At 38.3% G+C, this 25,658-nt stretch overlaps 1 protein-coding gene across 3 annotated transcripts in view; it reads left to right on the top strand.

Moving 5' to 3' along the window:
* Nucleotides 1-25,658, top strand: part of MACROD2 (MACRO domain containing 2) — a 2,312,183-nt gene that overhangs the window by 313,106 nt on the left and 1,973,419 nt on the right. The gene's annotated exons all lie outside the window — the stretch shown is intronic.

The raw sequence follows: 25,658 nt of genomic DNA, 5'->3' as shown, positions 1-25,658 counted from the left end.
GTAAAATATAAATTTACTACTGACAACAGGTAATGTGTTATAATGTCTCTATTTGAGAGCTTATCATATTTCACACATTCTATTGTATGTGCATACTTGGGCATTATTGCATGCAAATCTCACAACTACTTCCTGAGGTTGTATACAAATATTATTCCCATCCTAGAGGTGAGGAAACTGAGATTCAGATGGGTGGGGTGTTGAAAATCAGTCTAAGTCCAAAGCCTATGCTTCTTACTGCTTGAATGTACACCTCATGTTGGATTCATTTAGTTCAAGAGTGCAAGAGAAGTCACTCTTAAGTCTTAATGGTACCTTTAATTCAAACAGAAAATGTAAAAAGTTGACAGGCTCTTCATTCCAGTTCCACTGATGTTCTTTATGGATCTTTGAGACCTCCTTTGCCAAGCTCTTACGTTTGTAAGCAAAATTCAAAGACCGAGATGGTCAAACTACCTATCTCAAGAACTGGTTCAATTTTAGACTATTTCTGGACTCATGTCTGATTCTCATCTGGGCCAGTTTCAGAGCCCCTCTTATGTTTTACAGTCTATTTTAGTTCACTCATTTCTAAAATGTCAATGTTCGTTCTTGCCATCTCCTGTTTGACCACTTATACTTGCCTTGATTCATGGATATAACATTCCAGGTTCCTATGCAATATTGTTCTTTACAGCATTGAACTTTACTTCCATCATCAGTCACATCCACAACTCTGCCTTGTTTTTGCTTTGGCTCTGTCTCCTCATTTTTTCTGGAGTGAAATTTCCACTCTTTTCCAGTAGCATTATTGGGCACCTACCGACCTGGGAAGTTCATCTTTCAGTGTCCTATCTTTTTACCTTTTCATACTGTTCATGGGGTTCTTAAGGCAAGAATACTGAAGGGGTTTGCCATTCCCTTCTCAAAAGTAAACCACATTACAGAGTGACTGAAGAACTATGGACAGAGATTCCTGACATTGTACAGGAGACAGTGATCAAGACCATCCCCAAGAAAAAGAAATGCAAAAAAGGCAAAATGGTTGTCTGAGGAGGCCTTACAAATAGCTGAGAAAAGAAGAGAAGCTAAAGGCAAAGGAGAAAAGGAAAAATATATCCATTGGAATGCAGGGTTCCAAAGAATAGCAAGGAGAGATAAGAAAACCTTCCACAGTGATCAGTGCAAAGAAATAGAGGAAAACAATAGAATGGGAAATTCTAGAGATCTCTTCAAGAAAATTAGAGATAGGGAACATTTCATGCAAAGATGGGCTCAATAAAGGACAGACACAGTATGGACCTGACAGAAGCAAAAGATATTAATAAGAGGTGGCAAGAATACACAGAAGAAATGTACAAAAAAGATCTTCATGACCCAGATAGCCACGATGATGTGATCATTCATCTAGAGCCAGACATCCTGGAATGCGAAGTCAAGAGGGCCTTAGGAAGCATAACTTTGAACAAAGCTAGTGGAGGTGATGGAATTCCACTTGAGCTATTTCAAATCCTAGAAGATGATGCTGTGAAAGTGCTACACTCAATATGCCAGCAAATTTGGAAATCTCAGCAGTGGCCACAGGACTGGAAAAGGTCAGTTTTCATTCCAATCCCAAAGAAAGGCAATGCCAAAGAATGCTCAATCTACTGCACAATTGCACTCATCTCACACGCTAGTAAAGTAATGCTCAGAATTCTCCAAGCCAGGCTTCAACCGTACGTGAACCGTGAACTTCCAGATGCTCAAGCTGGTTTTAGAAAAGGCAGAGGAACCAGAGATCAGATTGCCAACATCTGCTGGATCATCGGAAAAGCAAGAGAGTTCCAGAAAAACATCTAAACATCTATTTCTGCTTTATTGACTATGCCAAAGCCTTTGACTGTGTGGATCACAAGAAACTGTGGAAAATTCTTCAAGAGATTCTTCAACTTCCAGACCAGTTGATCTGCCTCTTGAGAAATCTGTATGCAGGTCAAGAGGCAGCAGTTAGTAGTGCACATAGAACAACAGACTGATTGCAAATCGGGAAAGGAGTGTGTCAAGGCTGTACATTGTCACCCTGCTTATTTAACTTATATGCAGAATACATCATGAGAAATGCCGGGCTGGATGAAGCACAAGCTGGAATCAAGATTTCTGGGAGAAATATCAATAAACTCAGATATGGAGATGACACCACCCTTATGCCAGAAAGTAAAGAAAAACTAAGAAGCCTCTTGATGAAAGTGAAAGAGGAGAGTGAAAAAGTTGGCTTAAAGCTCAACATTCAGAAAACTAAGATTATGGCATCCAGTCCCATCACTTCATGGCAAGTAGATAGGGTAACAATGGAAACAGTGACTTTATTTTTTGGGGCTCCAAAATCACTGCAGATGGTGATATCAGCCATGAAATTAAAAGACACTTGCTCCTTGGAAGAAAAGCTATGACCAGCCTAGACAGCATATTAAAAGGCAGAGACATTACTTTGCCAACAAAGGTCTGTCTAGTTAAAGCTATAGTTTTTACAGTAATCATGTCAGTAATCACGTATGGATGTGAGAATTGGAGTATAAAGAAAGCTGAGCACCAAAGAATTGATGCTTTTGAACTGTGGTGTTGGAGAAGACTCTTGAGAGTCCCTCGGACTGCAAGGATATTCAACTAGTCAATCCTAAAGGAAATCAGTCCTGAATATTTATTGGAAGTCTTGATGCTGAAGCTGAAACTCTAGTAGTCTGGCCACCTGATGCGAAGAACTGACTCGTTGAAAAAGACCCTGATGCTGGGAAAGATTGAAGGCGTGAGGAGAAGGAGACAACAGAGGATGAGGTGGTTAGATGGCATCACCGATTCGATGGACATGAGTTTGAGCAAGCTCTGGGAGTTTGTGATGGACAGAGAAGGCTAGAATGCTGCAGTCCATGGGGTTGCAAAGGGTCAGACATGACCGAGCAACTGAACTGACCTGAACTGAAGTAATGTTTTCCATATCCAATTTCTGTCTTATCTATGAGCAGCCCTTACATGAAAGACCCTGGTGTGATACAGGAGTAATGATGCAGAGAGAGGAAGCAGGTGAAGTTTTGTAGTGTGCCACCATGTTGCACAGGCTGTGATTGAGAAATGAATCCATCATTAGGTTATATAGTTTTGCTTAAAGCAATGAAACTATAAGGCAAAGCTTTGACAATTTTCTTTAAAATTGTTTACTTCTTTGGTTGCACTTGGTCTTCATTGCTGTGCCCGGTCTTTCTCTAGTTGTGGTGAGTGGGGGTTACTCTTCGTTGCAGTACAAGGCATTCTCACTGTGGTGGCTTATCTTGTTACAGAGCACGGTCTCCAGTGCATATGGGCTTCAGTAGCTGTGGTGCACAGACCTGATAGTTGTGGCTCACAGGGCTAAAGCTCAGGCTCAGTAGTTGTGGTGCAAGGACTTAGTTGCAAAGGCTTAGTTAGAATCTTCTTGGACCAAAGTTCAAACCCATGTCGCCTGCATCGGCAAGTGGATTCTTAGCCACTGCACCACCAGGGAAGCCTGACCATTTTCTTAATAGCTAAGATTTATTGAGAACTTACTATGTTTCAGGCACTGTTGCAAAGCCTTTTTATATATTAACTCTTAATCTGCACCACAATCCTATGATGTATGTACCCTTATCCTCCCCATTTACAGAAAGGAAATGGAGGCACAAAGAAGTTAGCTCACTTGCCAAGATCACACACTTATAAGTGGTAGATTTAGGATCTGAATTGAGGAAGGCTAATTTTAGAACTCACTTATGAACTGCTATGTGATGCTGTCTCTTCTTGAGTTGAGCAGAGATTCAGATGTGTATTCTTCTGTATTAAGAAGAAAATGAGGGACTTCCCTGGTGGTCCAGTGGCTGGGACTCTTCCCTCCAAATTCAGGGGGCCCAGGTTTGGTCCCTGGCCAGGGGACTCGATCCCACATGCCATGACTAAGACCTAGCACAGCCTAATAAGTAAGTAAAGATATTTTAAAAAGGAAGAAAATGAAGGGACATCAGGTATTGTGGAATACTGCATCTTTTGATTTATTTCAAGCTGAACTATCTGCAGAAGAAGAAAGGCTCTTATGATTTGGTTGCCATATAGTCTGTAAGACAATAAACCTCATAGTATAGGTTTATCACACTGTGAAGCATTTGTGAACTCTTTGCATAAACTCCTTAGTGATAGAGATCGAGTACCAAAAAGTGTTCTTTTGGATTTCCCCGAAGCCACATTATGAAATGAATGGTGACCGGGTGTACTGGTCCCTTGTCATTCCTTGCTCAAAAAAAAAGACCTTTGTATATATTCATTTCCACTTCTCTTTTAAAAATCAATGTTTTTATTCTTCAAAAGATTTGAAATGGAAAAGTTGTATTGTTTTCCCCTTACATCATTATATGTATATTATTTTTACTAAGATATTTTGGGATTATTGATCTAACATGTTTTCATCTTTTGAAACAGATATGGAGTTTAACGTATACAATATTGGTTTCTGGAACTCAATTCATATTTACTTAAAAATATGAATTTTATTTTAATTCAGATCTTCTGAAGGTAACTGTCATGAATCTGAGTTCTTTTAACTTTTTACTTCTTTTTGAATTAAGTCTATTTCTTATAACAATGTAGAAAATCAGATTCTTAATATTTCTTGGGATAGATGGAAGAACTATATGTAGAAAGTATATTAGTTTTCTATTACTTAACAATTACCACAAATTTAGTGACTTTAAACAGCATACATTTGTTATGTTAGAGTTCTGGAGATCAGAAGCCTATTGAGCTTGTTTGGGTTCTCTGCTCAGTGTATCAGAAGGTTCAAATCACAGCATCAGTCTGCTGGGCTTTTATCTGGAGACTCAGGGCAAAAAATCTGCTCCCAAGATCATTCAGATCATTGGTAGAAATCAGTTCCCTGTAGTTATTGGACTGAGGTTCCTGTTTTCTTGCTGATTGTCAGCGAGGAGCCACTTTTCCTCTGCCTGACTGGCCGCAGAGAGACGTTGTAGGTTTCCACTTGTACCAGAGAGCTTGTTCTCCCAATGTGGGTGGTCACAGCCACCATAGTCAGACCCCTAATATCCTCTCTGGAAAGTCACAATGCTGATCAATGTCCAGAAGAAGAGAAAAGTTGTTAAGACCTAACAGCTACTTCAGCTCATCCTTGCTCTCTTTGGCTTTCATTCACTGAAAAGACAGACTATGAACAAAATATACATCCTGCATATACTTTCTAACCTCTGAATCTCTCGCTTCTGGATGCCTTCATTTGAGGATTCAGCTGACCCTATTTCTTTTATAACTGGTACTTAATATGCATCAAATTTGTTTCTTTTTTTAAAAGTTTGTTGCCTTTCAGTTCAGTACAGTTTCAAGTACTTTTTAATGAATCAAACTTCCCTGACACCCCTCCCAACTACCCCCATTCCAGCTCTTTTAAGTTCATTTCAGCATAAAACGTAAAACTTCCCATTAGAACCAATATAGTGACTCATTCATAAAATGCTTTGAGGGCCTTCTAATGAAGGATAGGGGTCAGCTATGTCATGGTCCCTTTCTGTGATTCTTTTGTGTGAATTCAAACTCCGCATTGATGCCCTTGAAATACTATGACTTCTTGGTTTTGTAACTCAAGTCTTATCATTAATCAGAATAACTATATTTTGAGTTTCTTCATTGTTCTGTACTACTTTTTTATTTAGGTAACATTGGTTTGTAACATTATGCTATGTTTCATGTGCGCAACATTAAATTTGACTTCTGTATGCGCTGTAGCGCACTCACCACCAAATTTTGGTTCCTTCCTTACCACACAGTTCATGCCCTTTACCCATTGTACCCTCCCTTACATCCCTTCCTCTCTAGCAACCGCCACTCTGTTTATCTGTATCTATGTGCTGATTTTGTTTTTGTTTTTTTAAAAATATTCCACATATGAGTGAAATTATATGGTATCTGTCTTTCTCTGTCTTACTTATTTCACTTAGCATAATACCCTCAAGATCCATCCATGTTGTTGCCAATGACAAGATTTTGTCATTTTATTTTGTGGCTGATTCGTATTCCATTATAAGTATATGTAACATTTTTGTCATCCATTGATCTGTTGATAGGTACTTACATTGATTCTGTAATTTGTCTGTTGTAAATAATGCTGCAGTGAATATAGGAGTGCACCTGCCTTTTCCAATTAGGGTGTCTGTATTCTTTAGACAGATACCTAGAACTGGATAACTAGCTCACATGGTAGTCCTATTCTTAATGTTTTGAGGAATTTCCATACTGTTTCACATAGTAGCTGAACCTATTTCCATTCCCACAAATAGCGTATGAGGATTCCCTTTTTTCCATATCCTCTCCAATACTTGTCATTTATTGCCTCTTTGATAGTAGCCATTCTAATGGGCATGTGACGATATCTCATTATGGTTTCAATTTGCATTTTCTTAATAGTTAGTGATGTTGAACATTTTCTTTCATGAGTCTATTGGCCTTCTGCATGTCTTCTTTGGAAAAAAAAAGTTTTATCCAGATTCTCTGCCCATTTTTAAAACAGGGTTGTTTGGATTCTTTTTTTGTTGGGTTGTATGAGTTCTTTATATGGATATTAACTCTGATCAGATATATGATTTGCTAATATCTTCCCCCGTTCAATAGGTTGTCTTTCCATTTGGTTTATGATTTCCCTTGTGTGTGGAATCTTTTTAGTTTGATATAGTCCCATTTTGGAGAAGGCGATGGCACCCCACTCCAGTACTCTTGCCTGGAAAATCCCATGGACAGAGGAGCCTGGTAGGCTGCAGTCCACGGGGTCGCTAAGAGTCGGACACGACTGAGCGACTTCACTTTCACTTTCATGCATTGGAGGAGGAAATGGCAACCACTCCAGTGTTCTTGCCTAGAGACTCCCAGGAACGGTGGGGCCTGGTGGGATGCCGTCTATGGGGTCGCACAGAGTCGGACACGACTGAAGCAACTTAGCAGCATAGTCCCATTTATTTCCTTTTTTATTTTTCCTTGCCTGATAAGACTTATCTAGAGAGATACTACTAAGACCAAGGTAAAAGAGTTTATTTCCCATGTTTTTTTTTTTTCCCCCCAGGAGTATTGTGGTTTCAAGTTTTACATTTAAATCTCTATTCTGAGTTTAATTTTGAATGTAGTATATGAAAATGATCCAATTTCATTATTTTGCATATAGTTGGCCAGTTTTCCCAACACCATTATTGAACAAACTGTCTTTTCTCCACTGTAATTCTTGGCTTCAGTGTCATAAAATAAGGGATCATATAAGATGGGTTTATTTCTGAGGTCTCTATTCTATTCCATTGATCAATATGTCTGTTTTGAGCCAATTATATAGAGTTTTGATTACTGTAGCCTTGTACTATAATTTGAAATCAGGGAGTATGCTGTCTCAAGCTTTTTTTTCCCCTTAGGATTGCTTTAGCTATTTAGGATCTTTTCTGGTTCCATATTAATTTTAGGAATTTTGTTCTATTTCTGTGTCAATGGGATTTTGATGGGGACTGCATTTAGTCTGTAGATTGCTTTAGGTAACATGGACATTTTAACAATGCCCAGTCTCTGGGCATGGGCTATCTTGCCATGTTTTTGTATCTTCAATTTCTTTCAACAATATCTTGTAGTTTTCAATGTACAGATCTTTTACTTCTTTGGTTAAGTTTATTCCTAGTATTTTAGTCCTTTTGTTGTGATTATAAATGGGGTTGTTTTCTTAATTTCCCTTTATGCTATTTGTTGTTAGTTTATAGAAATGCAACATATTTTTGTGTACTGCTTTTTGTATCTTGCAATTTTACTGTATTTATTATTTCTGATAGTTTTTAGGTACAGTCTTTAGGGTCTTTACTATATAAAATCATGTTATCTGCAGATAGTTATATTTCTGCTTTTTCTTTTCCAGTTTGTATTCCTTTTATTTTTTAATTGCCTAATTGCTCTGTCTAGGACTTCTAACACTCTGTTGAATAAGAGTAGTGGGAGTGGGAATCCTTGTCCTATGCCTGATCTTAGTGGCATAACTTTGAGTTTTTTACAACTGAGTGTGATGTTAGTGTGGGTTTGTCTTATATGGCCTTTATTATGTTGAGGTATATTCCTTTTATACCCATTGATTTTGTTCAAATGAGTGTTGAATCTTGTCATCTATTAAGATGACCATATGATTTTTATCCTTAAGTTTGTTAATGTGATGTGTCACATTGATTGATTTGTAGATGTCGAATCATCCTTGCTTCCCTGGAATATATTCCACCTGACCATGATGTGTGATCCTTTTAATGTTTGTTTAATTCTATTTGCTAGTATTTTGTTGAGGATTTTTGCACTTATGTTCATCAAAGATATTAACGGTAGTTTTTTTCTTTCTTTCTTATGTTGTCCTTGTCTGGTTTTGGTATCAGAATACGATTGGCCTTATAAAAGGAGTTAGGAAGCATGTTTGCCTCTTCAAATTTTTTGGAAGAATTTGAGAAGGCATTAACTTTTAACTCTTCTTTCAGTGTTTAGTATAATACCAGTGAAGCTGTGTGGTCCTGAATTTTTGTTTTTTTTTTTGTTACTATTTCAATCTCTTTACTAGTAACTGGTCTTTTCATATTTTTTATTTCATCTTGATTTAGTCTTGAAAGGTTGTACGATTGTAAGAGTGTATCCATTTCTTCTAGGTTGTCCAGTTTGTTGGCATACACTGTTCATAAGTCTCATAATCCTTATTTTTTGGTATCTCTTGTATCTTCTCTTTGGTTTCTGATTTTATTTGAGCTTTCTCTCTTTTTTTTTCTTAGTGAGGCTAGCTAAACGTTTTCAAATTTCTTTATTTTTTAAAAGAACCAACTCTTAGTTTCATTAATCTTTTCTATTATACTTTATAGTGTCTATTTCATTTAGTTCCACTCTGGTTTTTATTATTTTCTTCTTTCTCCTGACTTTGGGCTTTGTCCTTCTTTTTCTTCTTCCTTTGGGTATAAGGTTAGATTATTTATTTTAGATTTTTTTTTGTTTGTTTCTTGAGGTAGGTCAGTATTGCTATAAATCTCCCTCTTGGTTTTCATTTTCATGTCTTCAGGTACTTTTTAAGTTCTTCTTTTATTTCTTCATGGATCCAATAGTTGTTTAGTAGCATATTTAGCCTCCAGTTATTTCTGATGATTTTCCCCCCTAGCTTTCCGCTGGATCATTGAAAAAGCAAGAGAGTTCCAGAAAAACATCTATTTCTACTTTATTGACTATGCCAAAGCCTTTTGACTGTGTGGATCACAATAAACTGGAAATTCTGAAAGAGATGAGAGTACCAGACCACCTGACATGCCTCTTGAGAAACCTGTATGCAGGTCAGGAAGCAACAGTTAGAACTGGACATGGAAAAACAGACTGGTTCCAAATAGGAAAAGGAATATGTCCAGACTGTATATTGTCACCCTGCTTATTTAACTTCTATGCAGAGTACATCATGAGAAACGCTGGGCTCGAAGAAGCACAAGCTGGAATCAAGATTGCCGGGAGAAATATCAATAACCTCAGATATGCAGATGACACCACCCTTATGGGAGAAAGTGAAGAAGAACTAAAGAGCCTCTTATGAAAGTGAAAGAGGAGAGTGAAAAAGTCGGCTTTAAGCTCAACATTCAGAAAACGAAGATCATGGCATCTGGTCCCATCACTTCATGGGAAATAGATGGGGAAACAGTGGAAACAGTGTCAGACTTTATTTTTCTGGGCTCCAAAATCACTGCAGATGGTGACTGCAGCCATAAAATTAAAAGATGCTTACTCCTTGGAAGGAAAGTTATGACCAACCTAGATAGCATATTCAAAGGCAGAGACATTACTTTGCCAAGAAAGGTTCGTCTAGTCAAGGCTATGGTTTTTCCAGTGGTCGTGTATGGATATGAGAGTTGGACTGTGAAGAAGGCTGAGTGCTGAAGAATTGATGCTTTTGAACTGTGGTGTTGGAGAAGACTCTTGAGAATCCCGTGGAGTGCAAGGAGATCCAGCCAGTCCATTCTGAAGGAGATCAGCCCTGGGATTTCTTTGCAAGGAATGATGCTAAAGCTGAAACTCCAGTACTTTGGCCACCTCACTGGAAGAGTTGACTCATTGGAAAAGACTCTGATGCTGGGAGGGATTGGGGGCAGGAGGAGAAGGGGACGACAGAGGATGAGATGGCTGGATGGCATCACTGACTCGATGGACATGAGTCTCAGTGAACTCCGAGAGTTGGTGATGGACAGGGAGGCCTGGTGTGCTGCAATTCATGGGGTCGCAAAGAGTCGGACACGACTGAGCGACTGATCTGATCTGATCTGATCTGATGTGAGTATGTCAGAAAAATCTCAAAACAGTAAGCTGGAAAGAGAACTAAACACCTTTCAAGACACACCATTTATAAAACTTTAAATTGCTGTAAACTCAGCAAGAACCTTTACCATCATCAGTGGACTTTGAAATCGCAAACATTTTTTCTCTTATTTAACTTTGCCTCTGGTACTTCATTTTGGTAAATTATTTTGTCATTTCTATCCATTTCTAGATTTTTCTATTGTAATAGTTGAGTTATATCTCAGAGGATATCATTGGTATTGGGAAGGTAGTGATTGTTTTTCATGTCAGTTGATAAACTAGTTTGGATGATTTTACTGAAAGTTAAAGTTGATTGTGTTTATCTGAAAAGGAAAGAATTTTGACAATTAAAACATACAAATTGTGAGTGTTACATCTAGCTGTTGGAGCTATAATGTGTTGATTGGAACTATTTCACGAATCCTTCTCAAGAGCAATTCAAGTGCTATCTGCTGCTCAGAGAGAAAATACACTCTGTATTTGCCATCACAATGTGCTGATTGCTGTAGCTTGCCCAAGGCTAAACTTGCCATAATAAAAACTTCTGGACTGAAACACAGTGATGGCATTCAGGTTATTTGCCTCCTAAGTTGTTTCTGCACTATGTGAACCCCAAGCAGACAGCTCTCAGTTTGAAAACCTCAGAGAGTTGTGTCATTAGGCATTACTGAGTTCCCCTGTGTCAATTCTTGAAGAATATGTTGGCTGAAGTCTTGCAGTGAGCAGTGGAATCTAGATCTTACATAGCTGAAGGCAGTGGATTAAAATGGTTTACATCTTCTGACTTTGTCCAGATCACTGTATGAAACTCACTTTGATAGATGCCTTTCTGTGAGGGTGTTATTATTTTTAAAGACTCATAGTGGATTCTTTGCCCTGTGTATCCTTTGCTGTTTGTTGTTTAGTCACTAAGTTGTGTGTGACTCTTTGTGACCCATGGACTGTAGCCCACTAGTCTCCTCTGTCTGTGGGATTTCCTAGGCAAGAATACTGGAGTAGGTTGACATTTCCTTCTCCAGGGAATCTTCCTGACCCAGGGATCGAACCTGTGTCTCCTTGTTGGCAAACCGATTCTTTACCGCTGAGCCACCTGCCTTCTAAAACAGTGTTAGGTCAGGGATCTTAGACTTATATCATGCAAGTTTCTTAGTATAGTTCTGGAGGAAACCTTGAGAAAGACTTAGAAACATGACTAAACCCATCTTATAAATGCCGTATCCTTAGGAAATCAATTGTGGATTAGTTTGAGGAAGTGACCACGTGTATCTGCATGGGAGGCTGTATAGATCTCTTCCACATATTTCAAGGTCTGTCTGCAACTATCCCTTTTTAAATTCATGGGAATAGCTATGTGTTTGAGTGCCTCTTAAGGAAATGTTGTTGTGGAGATAGGCAAAGGCTAGAAAGAGAGTAAGAAAGGAAAAGAAAAAGAGATGGAGCGAGTGGAAAACTGGAGAGTGAAAGGATGAAGAATGAGTAATAAGAGTCATCCTGTGGTTATGACCTGTACTCTTAAGGGCAATCCAGTATCAAAGTTGGCTCTCTTTTTGCTCAGAGAGGAGGAGTGTTTTTCATTTGCCAGCCTTCACTGTGTTTGCTACGTGTCTTGGGATCGCACATTGGATGAGTAGGAGGTATTTTTCTGTCACTACCAGTGAAATTGTTGTCATCAGTTAGCATCGCTACTGTGAACCAACCTTTGGAAAACATAATTTGAAAGCAGTATGTGGAATTTCAGCCCTCGCATTATTATTTTTTCTTGTACAAAATGAGGGGAACCCAAGACCATTTTTTTTTTGAGGGAGAACGTGATTCAGCCTCTTCAAGGACAAAGTTTTTAAATCTGATCCCTCAGATAATATCCTTAAATAAATAAAATAATCACTTTCCCTAGCCATAAAAGTATATCACTTAGGACCCTGAAAAATACTGCTAATAGTACTACTATTTTAAAGTAGGAAATTTAGACAATTAAAAAAGTAAAAAAAAAAGTCATCTATCAGCAGTGAGCACTCAGGAGTAGTTATCAGAGTCCCAAGTGATCCTTATTTTCCTAATCTTTGGGGCAATGGATAACTGGAAGCCCTGAAGTTTTGTGGCTGCTTTCTGGGGTCATATTTTGAGTAATACCTATTAGATGCTATATTTTAGCTTGTGCTCCTATGGACCTTAATATTTAAATAGCTTTAATGATTGCATTTAAATCTATTTTATTCCAGATTAAGGCATATAGGTAGTAATTCTTTAACCAGAAGATTACAGAGAATTACCTGATGATTTCACTGTTGTCCTTCTCCATGTACTACCATGGATCTGATACAGGGCTAATTCTTGACCATACTGGCTAATATAATTAATGAAGCATGTTGAAACATAGGCACATTTGCTGCACTGTGGTTTACAAGTGTTTTTCATTTGGTATAGTAATATTAGTGCTGTTTTTGGTGAAATTGCACTCGGTTTTCCTTACATAATTATTTATGCTTATGTTTCTAATAGGATGTAGATTCTAGATCCCTCGGTTGTAGACGTTGCTCATAGTTAGAGCACATATGTAGGTACAGGTGTGGGATGGGCTTACGGGGGGCTTGGGAGAATGGAAGCTTTTTTCTTTTATCACTTAAAAAGAAAAAAATTCCGATCCAAGTTTGTGATAATTTTACTCATGAAAGAAAAACCAAAGCAACTAAGTTCAGAAGAGTCAGGAAAATATGGTTATACCCTTTACATTATTTTTGCAGTGAATTTGTTATTTGAATGTTCTTCAGTTATTAGCATTTTTAGCCCATTAGCAGTGATAGCACAGTCCTAAATAGCTATAACAGACTTTGTAAGAACCAGACCTCTTGACCTAAAGGTCCCCTTGTCCCAGTACTTTCTGAACTCTTCAGACAAATGTTAGCATATAGAAATGTTATTTTGCCAAGGATGCTTTTCCTTTCTGTCTGGCACATTCATCTCCCAAATGATGTTGATTTTTAAGAAGTGGTTTGTTTTCCAATTAACCTTCATATACTGTTTTGTTAATTGTACTATAATAGTTACTTAGTAAATATATGCTTAATAAATATTTGGCACTGACATTCAACCAAATATTTGTTGAATTAAAAAATCATGTTAATGTTTCCATTTCCATTACATAATACTAGTAAAATAATAATTCTGGTCAGTGGGCGTGACTGCTAGATATTCTTTGCAAATTCTGTGGTTGGGCATAGCTTCAACTAATTCAGGGTTCTCAGCCTGCTTGGCTATAGGACTCATCTGGGAAGCTTATAATACTTATAGACTCCAAGGATCCACTGCAGACCTGCTAGTCACAATCTCTGGGTAATTTGGAACATCAGATAAGTCAGAGAAACCTGAAACTAGGGAGTCTGACCTAGGAAGTTGGCCAGTGTATATCTGTATATTGGTATTTATGGGTCTGGACTGAGTTAGTAACGTTCATTTATTTCTAATGCTGGTCAGCTAAAATATCAGAAGAGAAAATTGCTCTGATACATTCTTTAAATATCAGCTTCTATGAGACTTCATTGAAGTAATTTTTAAATTTTCATAATTGATAAAGATAAAATTATTATTCCCATATGTGAAACACTCTTCTAATGTTTTTCATATGTTTATTAATCGTTAGTACAGAGAGGTGAAATAATTTGCTCAGGGCCAAATAAGTAACAAGTGGGAAAACTTGACTTTGAACCTAAAAAGTTGGATTTCAGAATTTTTACAATTAACCCCTGGAATTTATTGCCTGTAGCCACCAAATACTAATGTGTTAAGCACTAATATACTAAGCACTTAATATACTGTTAAAGTCACTTACCAATCCTATAAAGTAGGGTTAAGAAAGGGAAGTTTAAAGAGATTAAGTAATTTGCCCAGAGTTACCCTGCTAGTAAGTGGTAGAACCAGTGTGGTTTGAAGCTTGGTTGGCTCAACTCCAAAATCTGTGCTTTTAACTACTGCCCTATATGCAAGAATGACAGGCTTGAATATGCTGTCTTGTTATATCTTCAGTATACTGTACAAATAATGGTAGTTACTTGGGGCTTTGGGGAAGGTAATTGTGTAATACTTTAATGTCTATATTAAGTAATGCTTTCACTTAATATTGGCAATATAAAGGGTCAACATTGAATTTTAGAAGAAAATCTGTGATATATTATAGAGTTCCTTGTTCCAAAAATATTTTTAAAGAATAATTTGGTTCCTCTGTCACTAGCTTGAAAGTAGAGTGCTGATTAACATACTTTTCTTAAAGAGTCAGACAGGACTGAGACAACGGAGCACACAGAGGTCCTTAACGCTGTGTGTTTTAATGCTGTGCCTGCATGCTTAGTCGAGTCTTACTCTTCGTGACCCCCCAGACTGTAATCTGCCAGGCTCCTGTGTCCATGGAAGTTTTCAGGCAGGAATGCTGGAGTGGGTCGCCATTCCCTGCTCTAGGGGATCTTGCTGACCCAGGGATTGAACCCGTGTGTCTTGGGTCTCCTGCATTGGCAGGCAGATTCTTTACCACTAGTGTCACCTGGGAAGCTGTTTTAATGTTACAGGATAGAATAGTTGGTGGAAAATTATGTATTTGTGAACACTGGGAAGATGTTACACTTAATTTCCTTCATTTGATCATTAAATATTTTACATATGTGCATTTTGTCATAAGTAAATGTTTTTTCTCTAATTTGGAATAATTTATAAATATAAGTATTTATTAAAGATTTAATAAATCTTTAAATTATTAGGACAAGGAGGTCTGGCATGTTGCAGTCCATGGGGTTGCAAAGAGTCAGATATGACTGAGCAACTGAACAATAACAACAAAGGATTTAATTTGAACTGCTGCTCTTTTCCCCTCTTTTTTGTCCCCAAAGGAAGGTGAAGTGTTAATTGGTTTTAATGGCTCCTACTGCCATCTCTCTGTCTAGGACTTGTAAGGAAAGGGGGAAAATTGAAGAAGAACTTGTGAAATGTGTGTGGGGAGGTGAGAAAGCTTAATGTGCTTGTGAACCAGCACACTTGTTCTAGGTAGTACTATTGCAGTGTAATAAATATTGAAATCCAATTTTTACTTTTAGCCCTCACCCTTTAAATGTAATAGTTAACATTCAAAGAGGGATTTTCTAAAGAAGCATGATAACTAAACTCCTGTACCTGGAAAATATCAGTGCCTAATAAACTAGGAAATAAGAGTGTCTTGTTTAAACGTGCTTATAAAACCAGAGAATAGACCTTTTTTATCAGAGCAAGGGCATGCTAATTTGGGTTCACAACCAGAATGGAGTAGTCTGGGTTGTGCAGTTTGCTGTTGCACTTCAGCAGAAGACTATAGTTGCCTGAGCCATGTATACTCTCTCTTTCCCAGTAAAAATGATTCCCACCAGCAGGGGCTAATTCATCCAAACACTCTGCCAGTAACTCTGTGACTTTAATTTAACAAGTAACCATCTGGATACTTGTTCTTATATGGCAAAAAAATTTTATTGGGGTTTTAGAATACATAAAGAAGACTTTTATCATTTTAAAGATTAAGACAATAAATCTTTAAAAATTTTGTTACTCCTGCCACCTTTTAGCCTGCCAAAATATACAAATAGCTCATATAGCTAAATATTAAAAAAGCAAACAACCTAATCAAAAAATGGGCAGAAGATCTAAATAGACATTTTAAACTTTTATCAAGGGTCGAAGAGTAAGATAATGAGCCCCATCCTGTGTTAGAAAGAAAAGTACGCCTTTGTTAGCGTTGCTGCTGCTGCTAAGTCGCTTCAGTCGTGTCCGACTCTGTGCGACCCCATAGACGGCGGCCCACCAGGCTCCCCCATCCCTGGGATTCTCCAGGCAAGAACACTGGAGTGGGTTGCCATTTCCTTCTCCAATGCATGAAAGTGAAAAGTGAAAGTGAAGTTGCTTAGTCGTGTCCGACTCTTAGAGACCCCATGGACTGCAGCCTACCAGGCTCCTCCGTCCACGGGATTTTCCGGGCAAGAGTACTGGAGTGGGGTGCCTTCTGTAAAATCAGTACATGTTCAGAGGAAAAACAGAAATTGCAGAGAAAATCTGTTGATTTTGCTTCCCCACTTTCTACTTTTTGTCACCTTCTCTAATCATGATGGTGTGATCACTCACCTAGAGCCAGACATCCTGAAATGTGAAGGCAAGTAGGCCTTAGGAAGCATCACTACGAGCAAAGCTAGTAGAGGTGATGAAATTCTAGTTGAGCATTTCAAATCCTAAAAGATGATGCCTTGCAAGTGCTGCACTCAGTATGCCAGCAAATTTGGAAAACAGCATTGGCCACAGGACTGGAAAAGATCAGTTTTCATTCCAATCCCAAAGAAAGACAATGCGAAAGAATGCTCAAACTACCGCACAACTGCACTCATCTCACACGCTAGCAAAGTAATGCTCAAAATTCTCCAAGCCAGGCTTCAACAGTACATGAACCATGAACTTCCAGATATTCAAGCTGGATTTAGAAAAGGCAGAGGAACCAGAGATCAAATTGCCAACATCCGTTGATCATAGAAAAAGCAAGAGAGTTTCAGAAAAACATCTATTTCTGCTTTATTGACTATGCCAAAGCCTTTGACTGTGTGGATCACAATAAACTGTGGAAAATTCTGAAAGAGATGGGAATACTAGACTATTTGACCTGCCTCTTGAGAAATCTGTATGCAGGTCAGGAAGCAACAGAACTGAACATGGAAAAACAGACTGGTTTAAAATTGGGAAAGGAGTACATCAAGGCTGTATATGCAGAGTACATCATGAGAAATGCCGGACTGGATGAAGCACAAGCTGGAACCAAAATTGCCGGGAGAAATATCAATAATCTCAGATATGCAGATGACACCACCTTTATGGCAGAAAGCTAAGAACTAGAGAGCCTTTGATGAAAGTGAAAGAGGAGAGTGAAAATGTTGGCTTAAATAGCATTCAGAAAACGAAGATCATGGCATCTGGTCCCATCACTTCATGGCAAATAGATGGGGAAACAATGGAAACAGTGACAGACTTTATTTTGGGGGGCTCCAAAATCACTGCAGATGGTGCCTGCAGACATCCAATTAAAAGACGCTTGCTCCTTTCAAGAAAAACTGTGACCAACCTAGATAGCATATTTAAAAGCAGAGATATTACTTTGCTGACAAAGGTCCGTCTAGTCAAAGCTATGGCTTTTCTAGTAGTCGTGTATGGATGTGAGTTGGATTCTAAAGAAATCTAAGTGCCAAAGAATTGATGCTTTTGAACTGTGGTGTTGGAGAAGATTCTTGAGAGTCCCTTGGACTGCAAGGAGATCAAACCAGTCCATCCTAAAGGAAATCAGTCCTGAATATTCATTGGAAGGACTGATGCTGAAGCTGAAACTCCAATACTCTGGCCACCTGATGTGAATAACGGACTGACTGGAAAGACCTTGATCCTGGGAAAGACTGAAGGCAGGAGGAGAAGGGGACGACAGAGGATGAGATGGCTGGATGGCATCACCGACTCAATGCACATGCATTTGGGTAAACTCCAGGAGTTGGTGATGGACAGGGAGGCCTGGTGTGCTGCAGTCCATGGGGTCATAAAGAGTTGGACATGACTGAGTGACTGAACTGAACTTCCAATGCTGCTTCTAATATTAGACACCGAGAAAGTATTTCTTCCATCATCAAAGGTGAAAATAAAGTGTTCTGATTATTTACTAAGAGCCAGGTATAAGTTGAATGCCTAAGTTGAAATATATAATTTATTCTTTACAATTAGGAAGCACTATTATTATCCTCTTTTACATAATGTGAAACTGAGGCTTAGAAAGGATGGGTAAATTTCTCACGGCTAAATCCCAAGTAGGTTGTAGAAACTGGATTGAAATCCAGATTTCTCTAATTAAAAGACAATGCTCTTTATCATAATCTCTAATATCAGTTGTACATAGAATTTAATAGCGTGTTCTTGTACGTTTAGTTTTACACATTTGGAGTCAGCATATTCCAGTGAAGACAGCAATGTAGAAAAGACAGGAGATCAAGAGTTAAGATCTTTGCAGCTGCATTTGGAATCAAGTTGTTTTTTTGAATTTTAATTCTGCCATTTACATTGTGTGGTGTTAGGTGAGTTGCAGAATCTGTTTGAACTTTACTTTCTTTTGTGAATTGGAAAGCAAAGGAGATAATTAATGTGGAATACTTTGTAAATGGTCTAAGTAGTTATCATGAAGTTGATGTTGATACTCTTGTGTTTGTAGAATGGTTTACAGTTTGCAAAGAGCTTTCAGAAAAGTTGTCTCAGATGATACTTAGTGATATATTCCTTTGAAGCTTATTCATTCTTTTACTCCTTTATCAAAGAAATATATTTTTGAGGGTCTATTAAGTGCCAGGCATTGTTCTATATGTTGGGGTAATTTAGCAGTGAGGCAGCAGGAGAAAAAAAATTCTTTGCTTTCATGGAATTTGCATTTTAATGGGGAATATGGATAATAACACATACATAAATTATTCAGTATGTTTGTGGCCCCATGGACTCTAGCCCACCAGGCTTCTCTGTCAATAGGGATTCTCCAGGCGAGAATACCAGAATATGCCCTCCTCTAGGGGATCCGCCCAACCCAGGAATTGAACCCAGGTCTCCCACATTGCAGGCAGATTCTTTACTGTCTGAGCCACCAGGGAACCCCCTATATTACATAATAGTAACAAGAATAAAGGTAACATTTATCTCCTATATGTTGAATACTATAAGCCATGCTCTCTCCAGTAGTTAGAAGCATATTTTGATTCCTAGGTGTGCTTTTCCATTATGGACTTCTTAAACACTGTAAACAGGTTATAGTTCAACTGCAAACTTTTTTTCCCCAAATTTTGTTTTGTTTAAAACAACAAAGGGATTGATTTTTCTATTTAATTGTTATTACACATCATTAAAATTTATGAAAGTTCTTTTAGGTAGCTCTAAGATTTTGTGACATATTGGCTAAAATTATGAAATTAAATGTAGATCTCTAATACCTGTCTCTATTTCATAAGTCTGGTAAATATACTCTGAATAAGGCATTTCAGTAGTTCAAAGATTATTTTTAAAATAATTATTTAAAAACCATTAAATAATCTTGGCATTTTTTTTTTTTTTTTGGTAGATAAATTAGTAGTATTCATGGGTTTTATGCCTCAAATTCAGCTCCAAGCTTGGTGAAAATTCTCAGTAATCTGGCACTTCCCTCCTGGGTCTTAGAAGACACAAAAGAATCATGAGAAGGTGTTATAGTGAATTCAGACAGAAAGATTTGTCTGCCAACTCTGAGTTTAAATTTACTGAAAGCTGCAAGAAAGACAAGTGTTTTTCTCAGGATAGTTTCCAGCCGTTATTGACCACTAAAAGTCATCACTCAGCATCTGTAAACCTTGGGATGCAAATTCACATTTGCAGCATTGAAATGGTTTGAGATTTAATCCTAAAAAAGTCTTCTAATTGTTACCCCAGTAAAAGGAAATAATTTTTTTATGGAATGAGAACTCAGTTTTAAAGTTATTGAAGAAACATTTCTGCTATTTAAAGAGAGTGGTTAAGAGCTCAAGCTTCTGGAGCAGACAGGATCCTTCTACCACTTGCTAACTATGTAACTTTATGAAAGATTCTGTTACAGCTCCAGCATATACCTGTGTCTTTCCCCTCTCTCTTCTCACTCTCACCATTTGGTTCCATATTACTCTTTCTCCACAGAGTGGCTAGTAACTTTATCACAACTGAAATCTGATAGTCTGATCCCTACGCCTCTGTCTTCCTCCTCCTCCACTGAGACCCCCGTTACGAACCCTCCCAGGGCTTCTCTTACACTAGAATGAGGTCCGAACGTTCTGCCATGGCCTCTGCCTACCAGACCCTTCAGGGACTCAACCAGGTCTGCATCACTGCTCTCACCTCTGCTCGCTCACTGAGCCTGAGCCCCCTGACATTTTTTTCAATCCCTAAATTCACTAAACTACTCCGAACACTACCTCATTCTTCGTGTGGTTGACTCTTTATCCCTTAGGTTTTATCCCTCACGACCCAATCTAAACAGGTTTTCCTATTATCCTCATTCAGGCACCATGTTTTCTCTTTCATGGCATGTATAAGATCATGTCATGATTTTTTGTTTTATATTCATTTGGTTCTTGATGAATACCTGAATTCCTGCCTCCTCCAGTTATAATCCCCATGTCTTTTTAGTTCATTGCTGTATACTCAGACCCAGGCACAATAAATCATCATTAATGTTGAATGACTAAAATATCTAATTCCATAAACTTTCAAAGCATTAATTTTCTCATCTGATAAATACAATGTAGTGCCGCCTTCTGCTCTCCTTTCTGTTTTGTGTCTCTTTCCATCTGAGGGTTTGACCTCCTCTCTGGCCCAGCTCCTGACGGCTTCCTCTGAGCCCATTGCAGCCCTTTACTTTTGGATTCCAACTTCCCATGCTACCTGTTAAGTTACTGTGTGAAGTAAACAAGATTAAAATATTTAAAATAGCACCGTGCTTGACCAAATCTGCAGCATCTACAGCAATGGTATGGTCACCAAACATTCATTAAGAGCACTGTATGTGTGAGACATTGCTAATGTTTGTAAAACATATTTTTAAAAGATAGCTTTGTTAGACTTTTGTTTTACCTTATCTTTACCATTTTATTGCTGTTAGCATTGGTCTTCACATCTCAGAAATTAAAATGTAGAATTCCAGCAGTGATTCCATGCTTTTAAATGGAACCTTGATATACATGAGCCTCAGCTTTGTAATGCCACACTTATTAGAGCCATGATGTACATTCAAAAGGGTAATTGCTTTGGGTAGTCATTTCCTAGACTGCACTCCCCACCCCCTCAACCAGCTGGCATTGAGAGAGAAGCACGGCTTTTTTGTGTGCACACAATGAGTCTCTAAAATCCCATTATCCCCAACCTCCACATGCTTCCTTTTGAAGTCTCTTAAAAATTAAAAAAACAACAACAAAAAAAAAAACACCTTTCAAGACAGTCCTAAAATTAATTTCTAATCTCATTTCACCCATCTAGTATAAAAATGAGATGATGGGTAGGAAGTGGGAGGGCTCTAGAATGTGATTTGCTTACCCCTGGAATTCTATGATATTTGTGGGAAAGCCTGGTAAAGTTTGCATGGGTGGGTAGACATACTTCTTCAAAAATACTCTGAGATAAAGTTAGATTTAAATCTATTTTGATGTCCAGAGAATAGAAAAATGTTAATTTGGTTATTCCAGTTCTTTTTCTTTTGTCTGTTCAGAATGTCTCTAGTAGTTTCCACGGACTTCTCAAGAGCAGCATCCTTTTAAACTCTGATCTTCTGTTAGAATCCTCCTCTGCACTCCTTTTCTGCTTTGTGTCTCTTTCCACCTGAGGGTTTGACCTCCTCTCTGGCCCAGCTCCTGTCTGCTTCCTCTGAGCCCACTGCTCTCCTTTACTTTTGGATTCCACTTTCGCATTGCTACTCTGCTTCTCTTAGCATTTTCTACCACCTTGAATTAGTGGACATCTTTTCCATGAGAATGACACCTTCCCTGTTACCTGTTCCATCTCTTACTGTCACTGTTTGATGAAACTGGAAGAGGAGAGGGGTGTGGAATAGAGATAGTTTCAGAACAGTTTCCCTGCCCCTGAAAGACCTTTCCTTGACTGTGTTTTTTCCCACCACTATTCAAAGTCCTTTCTTTTGAAGTTCTTATTTTACATCAACATCATCTAATTCCATCGTCGTCTCCTCCTTCATCTCTAGGCTGTTTCCCCATCTTCCTTAAGGCTTGTTCTAAAAGCCTTCCCTGCGTCCCAGTCCTTTCCATCTCTGAGTGGTTGTTTCCTCCTCGCTGGTGACTCTTCCAAAATGGCAGCTTCTCAGTCACAGGCTTTAACTTCCAGCATCGTAGAGTCACAGCCACAGCTTGGACCACACCTCTTGTCCATCTCAGTTTTCTTTACTCCTGTTAAATAGGCTCTCTGTCCTCATTGTATGTTCCTAACTCTATATCCCATCTCATTCCTGAGGTCAGTAAAATCTTCCCATTATTCACTTCCTTTTTCTCTCTCTTGATGGATCAAGATCCCTTTACCTCTAACGTTCTTAGAGTAGAGTTAATCATTATTTCTGTTTTCTTTATCTCTCATTATCCTGCCAACATCACAGAGGCTTTTTGCCTCCTTACTCTGCTGACACTGCTTGAGGATCCCTGATGGTCTCCTTTTTTTCGTATTCAATTTCCTCTTCCAAGTCTATATTCCTGACTGCCTTTTGGACACCCTCCTTTTTAAAAATGTTTCTAGCTCCTTGATTTCATTATACTCAATATTTTCTCATGATGAATTCCCCGCTTTGTAACTCATCTTTTCTGTTTTTTGTTTTTGTTTTCGTACGCCTCTTTCCTCTTCTGTCCCTACAAAGGGTAGGTGCTCCTTTGTCTGCTCTCTGCTTGCTTTCTGTTGGTGATCTCACTCATCCTCTTAACTTTGGTAATCAGCTGTTAGGCATGGATTCCCTTCCTTGCTGCTGAGGATCCGTCCCCACACCCTCATTTCCAGAGGAATAACATAAAAGCACTTTAAACCTAAGGCAATTACTATTTATTGTCTAAATAGGGGCATTATCAAAGGCAAAGATGGAACTATTCACAGGCAGCCGGTGTAAACCTGTACTGTGCATATGGTCACCTATTCAGACTCATTCCTGTTATTCTAATCAGTGTCAGTGCTCACCAGCATTTAGTTACTCAGCTGAGAATTATCTTCAGGTTCAGTTTTTATTCTTTCTTCAGTTTCCAGTTCCTATAAGTTCTCCCTTTCCTGTGTCTTTTGAATTGCGCCTTGTTTTAAGACTCCATTTCACTGTTCAGGCTCTTATTTCCTCTCACCTGGAATGTTGCATTGATGTCTAACTTGTACTCCCAGTTTTTCCTTTTTTTTTTTTTTTTTTTATCCTTCATGCGATATTTATTTCTATAAAATGTTCCTAAAGCACATTGATTTTTTTATGCACTGCTTAACAACTATTGTCAGAGAATGCCGTGAAGACATCTCAGCTTGGAATTTAGCACGCTTAACTCAGTTTAACAACATAAAACTTGTTCAGCTTCATCTCCTCCAAGCACTGTGTGTTTCAGCTGGACTGTCGTCTTTTCCCCCAAACATCTCCTGAATCAGTGGTCCTCAAACTCAGCAGAAACACCTTTGAAATGAAAAGTATATATAAATACTCAAACTTAACCTGAGAGATTTAAATTTAGTAGGTCTGTATTGAGGCCTGGTTAAATTAATAAAGAGCCTCCCCACGTGATTCTGACCAAAGCCAGCTTTGAGAAGCACTGCCTCTGTTTTCCAGCCTCTGTGACTTTGCTCCATTTTCTCTCCAAAACCAATATCTGTTTTTCTTGATTTCTCCTTAAATATTTTCCTATCTTCTAATACCAGTCCTGGTTTTACCTCCTTCATGAGGTCTTCTTTTATCCATCCAGATAGGTGCAATAGTTTTGTCTGTACTGCAATCACAGTAAACTTTCACTGGATTATTTGTTGTCTTAGGATCTCTAGACAGCACACTTCTTGAAGGCCAGGATCCTACTATTTTATAATATGCAAGCCACTGAGTAAGGTCATTGGCTGTTGAGAGTTTTTTTTGCAGAGACATTGAAGTTCTTAAGAAAGTGATTGATAGCCATGAGTTATTATTATTATTTGCTAATTTAACCCAAAATCCCAAAGCATAAAGTGCAGTAATTTTAATTCCTGCTGCTGCTGCTAAGTCAGTTCAGTCGTGTCCGACCCTGTGTGACCCCATAGACGGAAGCCCACCAGGCTTCCCCATCCCTGGGATTCTCCATGCAAGAACACTGAAGTGGGCTGCCATTTCCTTCTCCAATGCATGAAAGTGAAAAGTGAAAGGGAAGTCGCTCAGTCGTGTCTGACTCTTAGTGACCCCATGGACTGCAGCCTCCCAGGCTGCTCCATTCATGGGATTTTCCAGGCAGGAGTACTGGAGTGGGGTGCCATTGCCTTCTCTGAGTTTCAATTCCAACCCTATGCTAAATTAAGATTTGCTAATCATGCTAAGAAGGAGAAAGGAATAGAATTTTAAATGCCACTTCTGTTTTCAGGGGCAGATGAGCTAATCTTAAAGAAAATTTGGTGGTGGATTGGTTCCCTTTTAACACCCACTTTTCAGGTGCTTTAAAGCACGTGGGTCTCTTTGGATTCCTCCTGAAAACTGTCATGTTGGCATACAGCTATAAAATGTGCTTTACTCAGAAAATGTGGTAAGTAAAACTGACTTTTTTACTAGTTCCTTTGGCACAGGGGAACACTTTAATAAATAGGCCTCACTGAAAGATAAAGCAATGTTGTTTTTAATAGGGAATGAGAGTGTAAGTATAGTGATTTAATGCAGTTACAAATGCCTGCATCCAAAACCAAAGTTTTGATTTTTGTCAAACATTCAGCAGGGGAGTGATTTTTCCCCTTATTTTATTTTTTTTTGGTAGCTTCCCCCATTGTACTCTTGTTAACTGTGTATGGTGTATATTCAGAATTTTTCCTACATTTTTCTTTGTTAGTACCTGATCAATAAAAATTGTGAACATTCAGAATAGATGCATATGTTTCTATTATATAATTAGTGTCCTTGAGGTGGAGATTTGTATTATTCATTGAAAGTATGTGTATATATATATATATATATATATATACATTTCAACAAAGTAGTTGTATTTCATAGCAAGCTTAGGTAAAAGAATAAACTTTTACCCTTTCAATGTTTTCTTTACTTGCTAGTGTAAAATGTATTTCTGATTGATCCCAGGTAAAATAATCAAAACACATATTCAGTTCAGTTCAGTCGCTCAGTCGTGTCCGAATCTTTGCGACCCCCATGCACTGCAGCATGCCAGGCTTTCCTGTCCATCACCAGCTCTTGCAGCTTGCTCAAACTCATGTCCTTTGAGTCGGTGATGCCATCCATCTCATCCTCTGTCGTCCCCTTTTCCTCCTACCTTCAATCTTTTCCAGCACTGGAGAATGGAATGGCAAACCACTTCAGTATTCTTGCCTTGAGAACCCCATGAACAGTATGAAAAGGCAAAAAAATGCATATATACATAGAACACATAAATTTTTCTGTGCTCATGAAAGGTATACTAACTAGAAAACAGTTCTTGGCTTTTGGCTTTTTATAAACTCACAGGTTTATAGGGACTTCATGGAACCATCCAGCTTTGCCCTGACTTCTGACAGAACTGTAGCTAGACTAGTCAAAACCCCTTAAAGCAAAATCAAACTTCCTT

Source organism: Bos indicus x Bos taurus, chromosome 13 (assembly GCF_003369695.1).
Source record: "Bos indicus x Bos taurus breed Angus x Brahman F1 hybrid chromosome 13, Bos_hybrid_MaternalHap_v2.0, whole genome shotgun sequence".
In the NCBI taxonomy this organism is placed as follows: domain Eukaryota; kingdom Metazoa; phylum Chordata; class Mammalia; order Artiodactyla; family Bovidae; genus Bos; species Bos indicus x Bos taurus.
The sequence above is the reverse complement of the archived record's forward strand: the minus strand, read 5'-3'. Positions and strand labels throughout refer to the sequence as shown.